Consider the following 15,329-nt stretch of genomic DNA (forward strand, 5'->3'; position numbering starts at 1 on the left):
CGAACTTGTTGAACTGTCTCCCAAGCATGGCTAAGGCTTCTGATATACTTTCATCACCTCCAGTATATCCTGCTTCTGACTCCTCTTCAGCATTAGATACACAAGCTATGCTTTTGTTCTTCTTCTCAGCATACTCACCCAAGCCCATTTCAAAGGTTTGGAGGGAACCAATGAGTTCATCCACCTTCATGTTGCAGATGTCCTGCGCCTCCTCTATGGTTGTGACCTTCATAGCAAATCTCTTAGGCAAGGACCTGAGAATCTTTCTTACAAGTTTCTCTTCAGCCATTTTCTCACCTAGTCCACCAGAGGTGTTTGCAATTTCAAGAATATTCATGTGAAAGTAATGAATAGTCTCATCCTCTTTCATCCTCAGATTTTCAAACTTGGTGGTCAGCATCTGTAGTTTGGACATCTTCACCTTGGAAGTACCTTCATGAGTTACCTTGAGGGTATCCCAAACTTCCTTAGCTAGTTCACAGTGGTGTACCAGCCTGAAGATGTTCTTGCTGATTCCATTGAACAATGCATTCAAGGCCTTGGAATTTCCAAGAGCTAATGCCTCTTGCTCCTTGTCCCACTCTTCTTCAGGAATCTGCACACTGACTCCATCTTCACCTGTCCTCATTGGATGTTCCCATCCTTTGTTGACAGCTCTCCAGACTTTGCTGTCTAGAGACCTTAAGAAGGCTATCATACGAGGCTTCCAGTCATCATAATTAGAGCCATCCAACATGGGTGGTCTGTTTGAGTGTCCTAAATCCTTGTCCATGGTACTAGAAAGTAACTTCCCTAGATCTCACCCAGAAATTCACAGGCAGGGTGCCTGCTCTGATGCCAATTGAAATTCTAGTTATCAGACTTTGGATGTCACACTGGTTGTTATGACATCCAATTCTGCACAGACAGGGATTATGCAGAACTTAACAGTAAGTGCAGTAAATAACACAAGTAATTGTTCACCCAGTTCAGTCCAACATGATCTACGTCTGGGGGCTACCAAGCCAGGGAGGAAATCCACTATTAGTAGTATCAATTCAAAGCTAAACTCACCCGTTTACAACTTATCACTTAATCCCTACCCAATGCAATTTCAATCTTAACCTAAGATCAGAGTTCCTTCTCACTCCCCCTCAATCACCTCAGTGATTACTATCTTTAAACAATATTAAAGACAAGTTGAAGTCACACTTCAAACAACTCTTGATTGTGCTTCACAGCTTTAATCAAGATACACAACACTCACGCTTAAAAGCTTTGAGTGACACAACACTTACAACTCAATGAACACCCTATGCCATAGCTATCATCTACTTGATAATGACTTGGCTTACAAGATACGTCTAATACAAGACTCACAAAAATACAGCAGTGAAGTATGATGGACACACTTAATCTTCACGCCTCAAAATCCCTAAAACTGAATGAAGGAACGCCTTCCTTTTATATTGCAGTATCCTGGGCTTTTGCACCTGTATTCTCCTGAATTTAAGGTCACACAAGTTCCCATAAATTCAACATTTAGGTTACTAACAAATAGGCTATTTGTTAGGTTCATTGAATGTAGATTGGTTGTTGATTTCCTGGTTTTTCTCTAAGCTGTTGACTTCCTGAAGAATAGCCTGAGAAAAAGCTGAAACAGAAAACTGAACAACCTACAATATAGCATATGCTGTCAGGCATGAATGTCACGACATTCAGCTTGACATCAAGGTCCATATGCTGAGTCTGTTTTTCCAGAAAACAGACTGTACAATTTTGCTGACCTGTACATGATCAAAATGACCATACTACAGTGACAGCTTACATCAATAAATGTCAAAGTGTCCAACTTAACATTTACACAATTGGCCTTAAGTTAGTTCTGTAATTCTTTTGAAGAACAAACTAAGTTACATGCTGAAGTATAGCAGAACACCACTCTGTCTAATCTTCAGCAGCTGCTGTCAATTATGAATGTCATAACATCCAGTTTGACATTCAGTCATTAGGCCTTATGCCAGGTCTGGTCTTTCCTTGATAACCAGACTGGAAATAAATACTAAGTTCTAACAGAACACCTGTTGTTCTATTCCTTAGTATCTGTTGACAGGTATGAATGTCACAGCATCCAGTTTGACATTCAATCAATCCTGTGTTAGCTAGTCCTGCAGTAACTACACTGTAGTCACACATACATGTCATGACATCAGTCAAGACATTAGTAACCATCTAGTGTTTTACCATATAATGCAGCCAATTAAACACCTACAGAAGCAGCTTCATATGCCAATGTTACCAAGCAAGTGGTTGCCCGATTCATTAAGAAGGAGATCATTTGTCGTTATGGGGTTCCTGAGAGAATCATTACTGACAATGATTCGAATCTCAATAACAAGATGATGAAAGAGCTCTGCAGAGATTTTAAGATCGAACATCACAATTCTTCTCCTTATAGACCAAAGATGAATGGTGCTGTAGAGGCGGCAAACAAGAACATCAAGAAGATTGTGCAGAAGATGGTCGTGACGTACAAGGATTGGCATGAGATGTTGCCTTTTGTTTTGCATGGGTACCGTACCTCAGTACGTACGTCGACCGGGGCAACCCCTTACTCCCTTGTGTATGGTATGGAAGCAGTCCTACCTGTTGAATTGGAGATTCCTTCTCTAAGAGTCCTGTTGGATGTCAAGCTAGACGAAGCTGAATGGATTCGGACAAGGTTCAATGAGTTGAGCCTTATTGAGGAGAAGCGATTGGCAGCCGTGTGCCATGGGCAGCTATATCACAGAAGGATGAAGAAGACCTTTGATCAGAAAGTGCGTCCTCGAAGCTATCAGACAAGTGATTCGGTTTTGAAGAGGATCCTTCCTCCCGGTACAGATAACAGGGGCAAGTGGACTCCGAATTATGAAGGTCCATATGTTGTTAAGAAGGTCTTTTCTGGTGGAGCCTTGATGATACAACTATGGATGGTGAAGATTTTCCGTCCCCTGTTAACTCAGATGTAGTCAAAAAATACTTCGCATAAATTGACCCGCTGGATAAAAAAAAAGAGTCCAGGCAAAAAAGGGCATCCCGACGAACCAAGAGAAAAAGAAAAAGGTTCGGGCAAAAGTTAGGGATAAAGAATGAAAATAATATGTACACCCGGTAAGTCGAAAACCTGCAAAGGCGACTTAGGCAAAAATGGATATCTCGGTGGATTGAAAACCTGAAAAGGCGATCTAGGCAAAAGAGGGATTAAAGCGAAGACTACAGTCTCAGTTATCTGTACTTCATCGCGCTTCAGTGTATACCATCTCGAAGGAGGTGATCAGTCCAATCATTCTTCTCAGAAAGCAAGGAAGTTGGGGGAAATTGAGGATATATGAGTCATAACAGAATTGGAAAATAGTGGATGCCGGGTTTGCATTGCCAATAGGATAGTTTATCTCCTTTTGTGCGCAATTACCTCTTCCTAGGAATTGCTTCCTGATGTTTTTGCCTTTATAGGCCATTTTCAATCAATAAAAGTCGTTATTCAGTCAAATTGCTCTCTTGTTTTTATTTTACTATTTTGTTTGCAAAAACATCCGAATTTTTGATAAACATTGCATCTAAAAACATGAAGGCTAGACAATAATGTGCAGAAAGATAAACATTTGAAAATCATTTTGAATGTTGAGTACACTTGGGTGTATTTTGTCCATAGAATCCCCTGGGGCATGTATGTCTTGCTGTTTTGCAGGTCATTATCTTTGATTGTTGGCTAGAGCAGATGAGCCACAGTTTGTTCAGAGGTGTTTCAACACTGTCCAGTAGTGTGAGAGGTTGGGTCGTCCGAAGCAAGTTCAGAACTTGTCTCCCCAGCAGTTTCAAGATCAGTGTTGCCTCAACAGTCAGGCCTGAAGATGATTGCAATCCCCAGCAAGGTTGAGGATGTTTTTTCCCGGCTAGATTTGAAGGTTGCCTTTTCCCCAGCAGGTCTGAGGACTTTTAGTTCCCCAGCGAGCCGAAAAATTTATTATTTCCCCAGCGGAGGTGTCTGTGGATATTTTGTTCCTCGACAGCCAGGTCTGAAGTGCTGTAATCCGTAGCAGGTTTGAGTTTGCGGTTTCCCCAGCAGGGTTGAGAGTGTTTTCCCTAGCAAATCTAAAGGTGGCAGTTTCCCCAGCAGAGTGGGAATTGTTTGTTTATTTCCCCAGCGGAATCCCCAAGCGGATCAGGTTCAGTAGAGGTCATCCCCGGTGAGGATCATCTGTTCCCTAGCAGCAGTGCTATTCCCCCAGCATGATTGAGAGGTTGGTGTTTCCCCAACAGTTGACTCTTTAGTTGAGTTGGTTTCTCTGTCGTTCCCAGAGTGTCAGATCAGCAAGTATCCGCAGCAGAATTGTTATGTTGTCCCCGCATAGTTGGAAGGTCAAATCAGAATTGTTCGCTCGGAAGCGATCGTGTGCTTTCCCAACAGGGGTTCTCCTCCCTTTGCATCTTGCATGTAGTAATCATCATTTGCATTTGCATCCTCAAATCGCGTAGCATTTCCATCCGATATGGAGCATTACGCCATGAAAAACTCAAACATATGCATACATGTGTTAAACTAGACTGGATCGTATCCCCAGCAGAGGCGGATCATTTCTCAACATTTGGACAGTTGCTCCTGACATCATTCAGGACTGATAGTCCCCAGAGAGGTTTATTTCCTCACCCGTCCGCGAAAGGAAAGCTTAATTGACTCCCCAGCGTAGTCCCCGGCAAGCGTCTGCCTTGTTTTGACATATGAGGATGTCATCCTTGTGATATCGGTAAGTGTCATCTCAACACCCGTGTGTGTTCCTTTTTTTTTGATATCGGTAAACATCATCTTTCGATGTCGGTAAATATCGAGTCTCACCCCAGTCGTCGGTAAATGTCTGGTCATCCTTTTTTGATGTCGGTAAACATCATCTTTCGATGTCGGTAAACATCGAGTTTTACCCCAGTCATCGGTAAATGTCTGGTCATCCTTTTTTTTATGTCGGTAAATATCATCTTTCGATGTCGGTAAACATCGAGTTTCACCCTAGTCATCGGTAAATGTCTGGTCATCCTTTTTTTTGATGTCGGTAAACATCATCTTTCGATGTCGGTAAACATCGAGTTTCACCTTAGTCATCGATAAATGTTTGGTCATGTATCTATTCGTCGATAAAAAATCAAACCCCCAGTAGAGTCGTCGGTAAATGTCTTGTCTGGTTCCAGTTGCAAATATCTTTTTCCTCCCCAGTCGGAGCCGCCATCGGTAAATGGCCCCGCTTTCCTTGATATCAGTGTATATCAAGTCGACTGTTTTGAAGCCACCATCGGTAAATGGCCTCGCTTTCTTCGATATCGGTAAATATCGAATTCCCAGCTTAGTTGCCATCGGTAAATGGCCTCGCTTCTGTGACATCTGTTTCCCAGCAGCCATCGGTAAATGGTCTCGCTGACGTTGATATCGGTAAATATCAAGAGTTGTTTTGAAGCCACCATCGGTAAATGGTTTTCCTTCCTTTTAATATCAAATTCCCAGTGTAGCACCTCAAATTTGCACCTCCCATTTTGTATACATTTTCATGTTTAGGTCATTAACATTGCATTGTTCATTGCATAGTCCATCAAGTCATCAGTCAAGACTGGTCGGGAGATTCAGTTATGCAAGCAAGCAAGTGCATTTTCTATGGAATCAAAGCACCAGGGTTGGTACAATGAGTTCAGGAGACCTAAGGATCATTTTGAAGTGATTTGGCCAAGCATTGAAGGCTCAAAGATCATCAGTCAATGATCAATTCATCTGAAACCCTAAAAAGTCAACAAAAGTCAACTGTCAGTTCAACCATGGATTTGGAGGTGGGAGATGGTTAGAGATGCCTCATTCATGTGTAAACAAGCCTCATTTGACATTTCAAACATCAACATTGAAGAATTTGAGGTCAGATCAAAACTTTCCAAAAATAGCAGGTGACCTGTAATTTGAATTTGCCAAAAATGGAAAGGTTTTGAACTCAAGATTACATCATCAAGAAAGCTTCAAATGAAATTTTATCCAACATGAAAGTTGAAGATCTTTCTCTCCCATTTCCAAAACGTCCAAGATCATGGATTTCTCATGTGTGGTTGAAGAGATATGGATCAATCTTGGCCAAGTATGGTTTGAACTTCAAATGTGCATAACTTTCAAACCAAAAGTCCAAATTAAGTGGTTCTTTTTGCATTGTTCTTGTTTTGACCTATGCTTTCCAAATCATGCATTACATGCCATGCATTATCATCACATAATCATTTGGAAATTCACTTGATTTTTGGAGGGAAAATTAAAGTTCAAAATTGGTGCATTGTTCACACATTCTAGCATTACCATTGGCTTCCAAACAGCATTTTAAGTGGATTTAAGTTGAATTCGTGTACTGTTCACCATGCATTTTCATGCATAGGGTGAAATTGCAATTTTGCACTTACACTCCATTTTCCCTAATTCCAATTACCATGGCTTAAACATGTTTAGGAGAGTGATTAGGAGAGAGTATATAATGCAAATCATAACTGTTTTCAGCTAACCACATTCACAAATTCAGATCTAGATCCAATTCTTGAAATTTTTTCTCTCAAATTTTCTTCAATTTTCTTCAAATCACTTCATCATCCATTGCCTGATTCATCATTTGGAAGTATCATGGAGCATGTTTGAGGCAAGAATCAAGAGAATCCGTGCCTTTTTGCAGCATATTGAAGCTTGAGTTCATCCATGGCAAGTGCAATTTCTGGTGGAATCAAGCACGATTAAGCTTCAATCCTCTTCCCAAACACTTGTACAAGCATCATAGAAGGACTGTTTGAGCATTGCAAGGCGTGAATCCATCAATTCCAGTTCTGCTTCTTCAAGAGGTCATTAAATCGAATCTCTTATTTCTTAAAATTCTTGTGTTATTGTTGTTGATCTTTGAACACTGATGAATTTGAGCTTTGAATCGTGCAATTCCGTGCCAAATTGAGTGAGATTCGATGGATTAAAGTTTGGTTGATGATTTTTCTTTTCTTCGATCCGTGCATAATTTGTTGTTTCTTGAGGAAATAATTGTGGATTTGTGATGTATGTTGAATGATCTCTACAATGATATGCGCCATGTTAATTTCTGGAACTTTTGAGATTTTTCTGGAAATTGGTTGATGAAGATCTTCATGTGTTCTTCATGGCTGCATATTACCTGCGAATTTTCCTTTGAAACGCATAAGCCTTGCTGCGAATTTACTTGCCAGTTCATCCTGTTTCCTGCGGATTTCTTAAGGCCATGCATGCACGTTTGTTTAGGGTTTAAGTGATACGTCGTCGTTTCAGGTAGCGCGCCAATCCATATTTGAAATCATCCTCCATTCGATTCCGGCTTGCAGCAAATGTTCACATGCTTCATTTATTTTTTCCATTCATTCATATGCTATGTTTCATGCATTTTTTAATTTTTCTCCATCTTCCAAAATTCATAAATAATTGAATAATGATCCAAAAAATATGAGGATTTTTGCATTGCATTCCATTTCCTGTCTAGTATTTTATGAGCATTTTTCCATAAATTGTGCATGGCTGGAAATTGTTTTGTGCTAGGGTTTGTGTACATGTGTCCATTGTTGACATTGCCTTGCCATATCCTTTGTGAAATGATGAGATTTTATCCAATGCTCATGAAATTTTACATGATGAAACTAGACTCTTGGCTTGACATTTTGGTGTTGATTTGGTATTTTTACCATTTGTGGTTTCTGTTTTATGATCATGTGAATGTTGGTGTGACAATTTGTGTCACACCTTTGCTTGTTCATCTTATGTGATTAATTTGCCATGCCAAATGATCTCCAATTGCTTTGATTTTTTGAATGATGCTTGATACGGATGTTGTGGTTGCTCATGATTTTTGTTAGAAGTTTTGGATTGATTTCTGATTTGATTGAGATTTTTCATTCTGGATGGTCATGTGTGAGCTTTTGAATTGCATTGATTTTCATTTGATCATGAAATGCTTGTTCTTTATCCAATGAATGTGAAACTTTGCACACTATTTCTAGACATGTTGAATGGTGTTTTGGCTTGGTTTGAGGTTTTTACCATGATTCATTTCTGTTTTATGCTTATGCTAAGTTGGTGTGACAATTGGTGTCACATATGGGCTTGTTTGTGCTTGTCTTGACTTATGTGATTTGATTACCATGCTTAATGATGTCCAATGCCTTTGATTTTTTGTGTGATGATCATGTTATGTGTTCTGTTTACTCATGAATTTTGTTGAGATTATTTGAACCATTTTTGAATTAATGTGCATTTGTTCATTCTGATGTCACAATGTGGTTACAATTTGCATACCTTGTCATGTTTGGTTCATGAAATGAATTTGGTTGATGATATTGATATGGGACTTTTTGGATTGTGTTCTTGATTGAATGTAGTTGATCCATGTTAAATTTCATGTTCTGTTTTGAATGTTTGACCCTCTCTTGACCCTAGGCTTGGACCTAGTGGTTTGGACTCGATGTTTGGATTGTGGATTTCAAGTTAAGAAGCACATTGCCATGATTGAAGTGGTTCACTCTCTTGAGTTGATTAAGTGGTTGATGTTGACCAACCTTGAATTGTTTTGTAGGTTGATGCCAAGTTATTTGTGTTGTGCCCATTGGCTTGTGGCTTGCACACTGGTGCATTGCTTGCTTATCTGTCTGATTGTGTGGTTGACTGTCTGTTTGATTGTTTGACTTGTATACTGATTGGGTTAGATTTTTTCAGGTACCTAAGTTGCTTTGAGTTCTTTTGAACTTGCTTTTGCTGTGCTTGGTTGCTTAACCATTTGAGGTATAACTCTCTGACTTCATGTAGTCTGGAAGACCTGTCCTGTTATGTGGGCAGGCACCTGTCTGAAGCCCTCCCTAAGAGGAAATGCTTGTGTTTGTTTATTTTTGTGCCAAGCAGGAAAAGTCCTCTTATGAGGCAATTGGCAGATAAAAGAGATGTGCAATCCATCTCCTGCTATTCAGTTGTGTCATTCACTCTGCTCGCACACCTTGTGTTGATGCATTGTGGATAATAACCCAAGATCTTTGTTGTGTCAGTCATATGTGGAGAAGAGTTCCCACTTTCTGAACTCCCATACTTTCATTTGTCTGAAGCTCTCCCAGGCCAGGGATAAGAGCTGTGAGGTCTTACCCTCACTTCCCATTTCATCTGCTTCACCCTAACTCTCAATGTTAGGGTTAAGAGCTAACTGCACCCGATTCCAGTTGGCTTGTGTTTCACAGCCTAGCCTTGTGTGAGCCCACTTTGTTTGTATATAGTGTGTGCTAATTGTGTGTATGTTTGCTTTGCATGTGCTGTTTAGGATAGCTTGCTCCCTGTGCAAGTTAGATAGCAACCTTAACTTAGGGATCGTATGCATGACAACTTCTAGGCTCGAGTCGTAGTCTCCCTAGTAGTTTGTGTCTCCCTTTGTATCTGGTTAGGCTAGTCCTTTTTCCCTGCGTAGGGGAACTACGTCGCCCTGATCCTCATACCAGATGAGGTACGTAGGCAGGAGATGAGCTGATCTCTCCGGGCAACCCTTTTTCTTTTGCAACCCTTTGTGTGTGTTTGGAGTCTAACGTAAGTCCAGCGATTGGCAGTTGGTTTCCGGTGTGTGTGTTTGTTGGTTCGGAGTCTGATGTAAGTCCAGCGATTGGCATTCGGTTTCCATGTTTGCCTGTTTGTATGGAGTCTGACGTAAGTCCAGCGATTGGCAGTCGGTTTCCTGTTGTGTTTTGTTTGGCGTGCGTTAGCCGAGTTACGAGTGATCTGATTCTTACCCCAGTCAGAGAAGATACGTATGCATAGGATGCGACATCCTAGCGAGCACGTTTCCCCTGTTTCGAACTACGTCGACTCTGATGTCTGTGCCTGACAGACTACGTAGGCCCAGGATGCGATATCCTGCCGAGTCCCGTTTCTTTTGTCTTTTTGTGTCTCTTTCCAGCCTTGTGTGATGTCTTAGCAGTTTTTAGCAACCTTATCCTTTCTTTTGTGCGTGGATCCCGTCGAGTACGACAGATGCGTAGGGTGCTAATACCTTCCCTTCGCATAACCGACTCCCGATCCCATCTCTCTCTGGTCGCGAGACCATGTTCTTTCCAGGTTTACTTTGAGCGTTTCCTTTCCCTCCTTTGGGATAAATAACGCACGGTGGCGGCTCTATTGTTTCGTTTTCCCGCCGGTTTTTCGCGTAATGCGACAGCTGGCGACTCTGCTGGGGAAAGAGAAGTTGACCTCTTGCTGGTCCATCTTCCCTAAGCGAGTCTCTCCTAGCGCTCTCTAGGATAGGGTTTGGTTGCTTTTGCTGTTTCATTTATTGCATTCATTTATTTATTGTTTGCATTTATGGTTGCATTTATGTTTGCATTCATCATTTTCATCTGTTCATCTGGCTGTGCTGTGTTTGTCTCTCTGTTGGGGTGGGAGTTACTTGAGGTAAAAGGCCCAATACCCAGGCTATGAGTGAAATCTAGGATACCTAGGAAGAGAGTGATTCATGGGAAGCGGGTGGTATTGCGCCACTTAGCGGAACATTGATATCACGAGCAGTTCAGACTCTGATGGGGTATTGTCGTTACATACTTCGGGTGTGTATATGATGATATTCTATGAAAGGGTTATTTATGCTGCGTTTCTTTCGACCGTACCCTGGCCTAGATGACACCCGTGAGCGGGGAGGGAATGATCATTATTACAGGTACAGTTGGTGACTTGTCGGTGACTTGTTGGTGACTTGTGATCCTGTTGGTGACTTGGTTCTTCAGATTGGGTTGTCTCAGATGACTTTGAGTTTCAGATAAATTTGCGGTTCCGAGTTCAAGCCGAAGTTTTGATCCTATGCTCCGAGATACACAGCCAGCCAGTCTTATCTGCATCATTTGCATCATAGCATGTTTATTTTCAAAAAAGTACGCAAGAAAAATAATAATAAAGAAAAAGAAAAAGCTAATCTCTGCATGCATATCATTTCTCAGGTTCATTCAGGAGTCTATTCATTGATAGAGATGGCATCCGGTCCAGAGTTGAAGCGGAAGACTTGTTCCTACAGTTTTCATCGTGAGCCTTTGACGTCTCTGATAGAGTTGAGTAGCCTTGTGACCAGTGGTAACCAGAAGGGGTTTGTTGATCAGTTTGGGGATTTGTTGACACTGTTGAAGATGGTGGTAGATCCAGTGCCGTTGCAGACTCTTCTACAGTTCTACGACCCAGAGCTGCGTTGCTTCACCTTCCAGGACTATCAGTTGGCGCCTACTCTCGAGGAGTACTCCATTTTGTTGAATGTCCCGATCCGGTATCAGGTTCCTTTCTTGGATGTGCCTAGGGAGGTTGATTTCAGAGTTGTCGCCAGAGCTCTCCATTTGGGTATCAAAGAAGTCAGTGATAATTGGAAGTCCAGTGGGGATGTTGTAGGGTTGCCTTTGAAGTTCTTGTTGAGGGTAGCTAGAGAAGAAGCAGAGAAGGGAAATTGGGAAGCTTTTCATGCTCAATTGGCCATCATGATCTATGGGATTGTCCTGTTCCCAAGTATGCCCAATTTTGTGGATTATGCTGCAGTCATTATTTTCATTGGAGGAAACCCGGTTCCTACTCTGTTAGCTGGCACTTACTATGCTATTCACAGTAGGCATGGTAAGGGTGGAGCTATAAGGTGCTGTCTCCCACTTTTGCTCAGATGGTTCTTGTCTCTCCTGCCAGTAAGTGGACCTTTTGTGGATGCTCAGAGCACTCATAAGTGGACTCAGTGGGTTATGTCTCTTACCTCTTATGATATCAGATGGCAGTCTTACCGAATGGATGTGCGTAATGTCGTTATGAGCTGTGGAGAGTTCCGGAATGTACCACTTGTAGGGACTAAGGGTTGCATCAATTACAACCCGGTTCTTTCTCTTCGCCGGTTGGGGTTCGTGATGAATGGAAGACCACTTGATGCTGAGATAGCTGAAAGTGTGTGTTTTGAGAAGCGAAGTGACCCTGTTAGTTTTGAGCGAGTGGGAAGAGCTTGGAAGACCATTGGTGTCAAGGATGAAGTTGTTCTAGGGAAGAAGTTTGCCATTGCTATGCCTGACTACACTGAGTGGGTCAAGAAGAGAGTGGAGACTTTGTTGTTGCCTTATGATAGGATGAAGTCTTTGCAAGAGCAACCACCTTTGATCCTTGTTGAGAGTGTACCTGCTGAGCACTACAAGCAAGCCCTGATGGAGAATCGCCGGTTGAAAGAGAAAGAGCAAGATACCCAGATGGAGTTGTACCAAGCCAAAGCTGATAAGTTGAACTTGACTCATCAACTCAGAGACATCCAGAGCATATATGCTAGTGGAGAAAAGAGCAAGAAGAGATCTTATGAAGAGATGGAGAACTTGTTGAATGCAGAACACCATGAATGCTTGAGATTGCAGAGAGTTGAAGCCAATTATCAGAAGAAGGTACGAGACCTGGAGAAACAACTCAGAGACAAAGACATCCAGTTGAAGAAGGAAGTCGACTTGAGACATGCATCAGAGAGCCAACTTGGAGGAGAAGTTGTGGAGCTCAGAAGACAATTGAAGGAGAAGCTCACTCCCTTGCCAGAATGTTCAGAGTGTGACCTGTTGATAGACCAGTGTCACTACTTGAAGACTCTCATTCCTGGAAGCCATTTGTCTTAGCTTGTATCTCTGTTGTGTATGTTGAATCACCTCCAGGCTTGTTGGATGGGATTCATTGTTGTACTCCGGTTATTTGGATCTTTGTTGACTTTGTTGTATGATCGTTGTTGCTCATATCTATAGATGAGGTTGTTGGTGCTTCACCTTGTGCTCATTACCCTTGTGTATGTTGCCTCCTTGTTGTGTATTGCAGGTTGCCATCTTTCGAAGATGAATCGGGCTCTTTGAATGCCTGAGAAATGAACATATCATGTGCATCATATGCATCATTAGCATCATAATCATATCATTTTGCATAACAGGTGTTCTTGTTCGTGACTTCTCACTCTGGTTCCTGTGTCAGGCAGGATAGATGATCAACGACCGCATCGCTACTCAACCAGACTCAATTATCAAAGGAAAATGGACCAGGTTCAAGCAGAATTGGCTGAGACGAGGGCTAACATGGCCCAGTTTATGACGATGATGCAAGGGGTTGTTCAAGGGCAAGAGGAGCTGCGTGCCTTAGCCCAGAGACAGGAAGCTATGATTCCATCGTCCAACCGTGCGTCACCAGTGGGTGTACCCGTTCATGAGAATGTTGCTGCTGCTCCCGTCAATGACTATGCTGTAGGGGATGAATTGAGGGGTATCAGAATCAACGGACAACCTCTTGCTGCAGAAACTGTTAACGCCAGAGCTACCCGGGCTCCGATTCGTCATCCTGCTCCGCTTGTTGATAGACAAGAGGACATGTTCACTCTGCTCAGTGAAGATGATGGTGATGTGGTAAGAGTTGAAGAGAGGGATCGGAAAGTTGATGCCCTTGCTGAGAAAATCCGAGCTATGGAATGTCAGAACTCCCTTGGGTTTAATGTGACCAACATGGGGTTAGTGGAAGGGTTGAGGATCCCTTACAAATTCAAAGCGCCCTCGTTCGATAAATACAATGGTACTTCTTGCCCTCGCACCTGTAAGACCCCAATTTTGGGCCCTAAGATCCCTCATGGCCCATATCATTCACATCGTAACCTCAAGGATCATTGCATGCCTTTGTCCCCTCCTAGTGGGTAGTCTGCCTTGTGGGTTTGTTTCTTGATCACCAAGCATACTTTGCATTTGTATATCTTTGCTTTCATATGTTTATCATTCAAAAAGTACAAAAATATTGTCAGTCTAACCTTGTTGCTTGCAGTTGAAGCAATCATCAGCAATTAGGTCAAAGTCAGTCATTGATCAGTCAAAGCAATGGATGGTGACCATTCTTGCAGAATTTGGGCACCATGATCAATAATCACAAGTTCATACATCTTGAGACATCATTTGAAGTCAAGTTCTCAAGGAATTAGGGTTTGGAATTCATCAAAAGTGGTCCAGTCATCCAAAACCCTAGAAAAGTCAAACTTGGTCAACTGTTGATTTAGTCAAGGATTTGATGGATAGAATTGATTTGAAAGAGCTCATTCATGCTTGTACAAGCCTCATCTATCATGTCAAACCTCATCATGGAAGAAAATCAAGTCAAACAGAAAATTTCCAGAAAATAGCAAGTGGACCTGTAATTTCAACTGCCAAAAATGGAAACTCCTTGATCTTTAACTTACATCATGATACAAGCTCCAAATGAATTTTTGCCCAACATGAAAGTTGAAGATCTTGTCTTCCCATTTTCAAAAAGTCCAAGAACATCAAAATCCCATGTGTGGTTGTCAAGATATGATCAAATCATTTTCACCAATTTTTGAACTTCAACAAGCCATATCTCTCAAACCATAAGGCCAAATTTGGTGGGGTTTTTTCCTACAAACCACATTTTTCATCCTCTTTCCAAAAATGTAAATTTCATGACCTAAAACCCTACCATTCAAAATGGCATTTTTGGACCTTTTTCATTTAAATTCAAAGTTTGACCAAACTTTGACTTTTTGATTTATGGACTTTTTCATCATTTTTCCAATTGGGAAAGGTTTCATATCACATTTGTGACTTGTCTCAAGCCTTAAACCATCATCATACCACTATTTTACCATCATTTTGACCTAAAATGCAAAGTTGGCAAAATGTGCATTTAGCTTCATTCAAACCAACACAAGTTAGCCAATTCAAAAAACAACAAAACAGCAGAAGGAAAAAGATCTGTTTACAGCTGGTTTCAAGCCCATAATCGTACAACCATCACACCTCCACTTCACTTGTACAAATTTGGCAATTTTGCAAATGGGAGTACATAAGCAAAACACATACAGCATTTTCTGTGCAGACCAAAAACAGCATGAGGAATGGTCATTGGCAGCATGCTAGAAGACCCATTCAACCATAATATACACCCTCCACTTCCATGTGCTCAAAGTTAGTAACTTTTCAAAAGAATCCATTTAGGCTAATCCTTGTTAGCACTCCCTAATCCAACTCTAAACAGATGATATAAAGTTCATTCTCAGCATTTCTAAACCTAGTTTTGCAGCAGCCACGACAAGAAACCCCTCACTCTCTCATTTTTGCTCTTTGGCCAAAACAACATTTCTGCTCACAAACTCAAAACCTCCAAGTAACCTTGGGTTGATTCATCACTTGGACAACATACTGAGTTCATTTTCACCATCAAACACCAGCTGTACAACCTCCTTCTCCCTCTGTTTTTCCAAGCACCCTTTAATGGCAAACCATGAGTTGCTCATGTTTAA

Source organism: Lathyrus oleraceus, chromosome 5 (assembly GCF_024323335.1).
Source record: "Lathyrus oleraceus cultivar Zhongwan6 chromosome 5, CAAS_Psat_ZW6_1.0, whole genome shotgun sequence".
NCBI classification, from domain to species: Eukaryota; Viridiplantae; Streptophyta; class Magnoliopsida; order Fabales; family Fabaceae; genus Lathyrus; species Lathyrus oleraceus.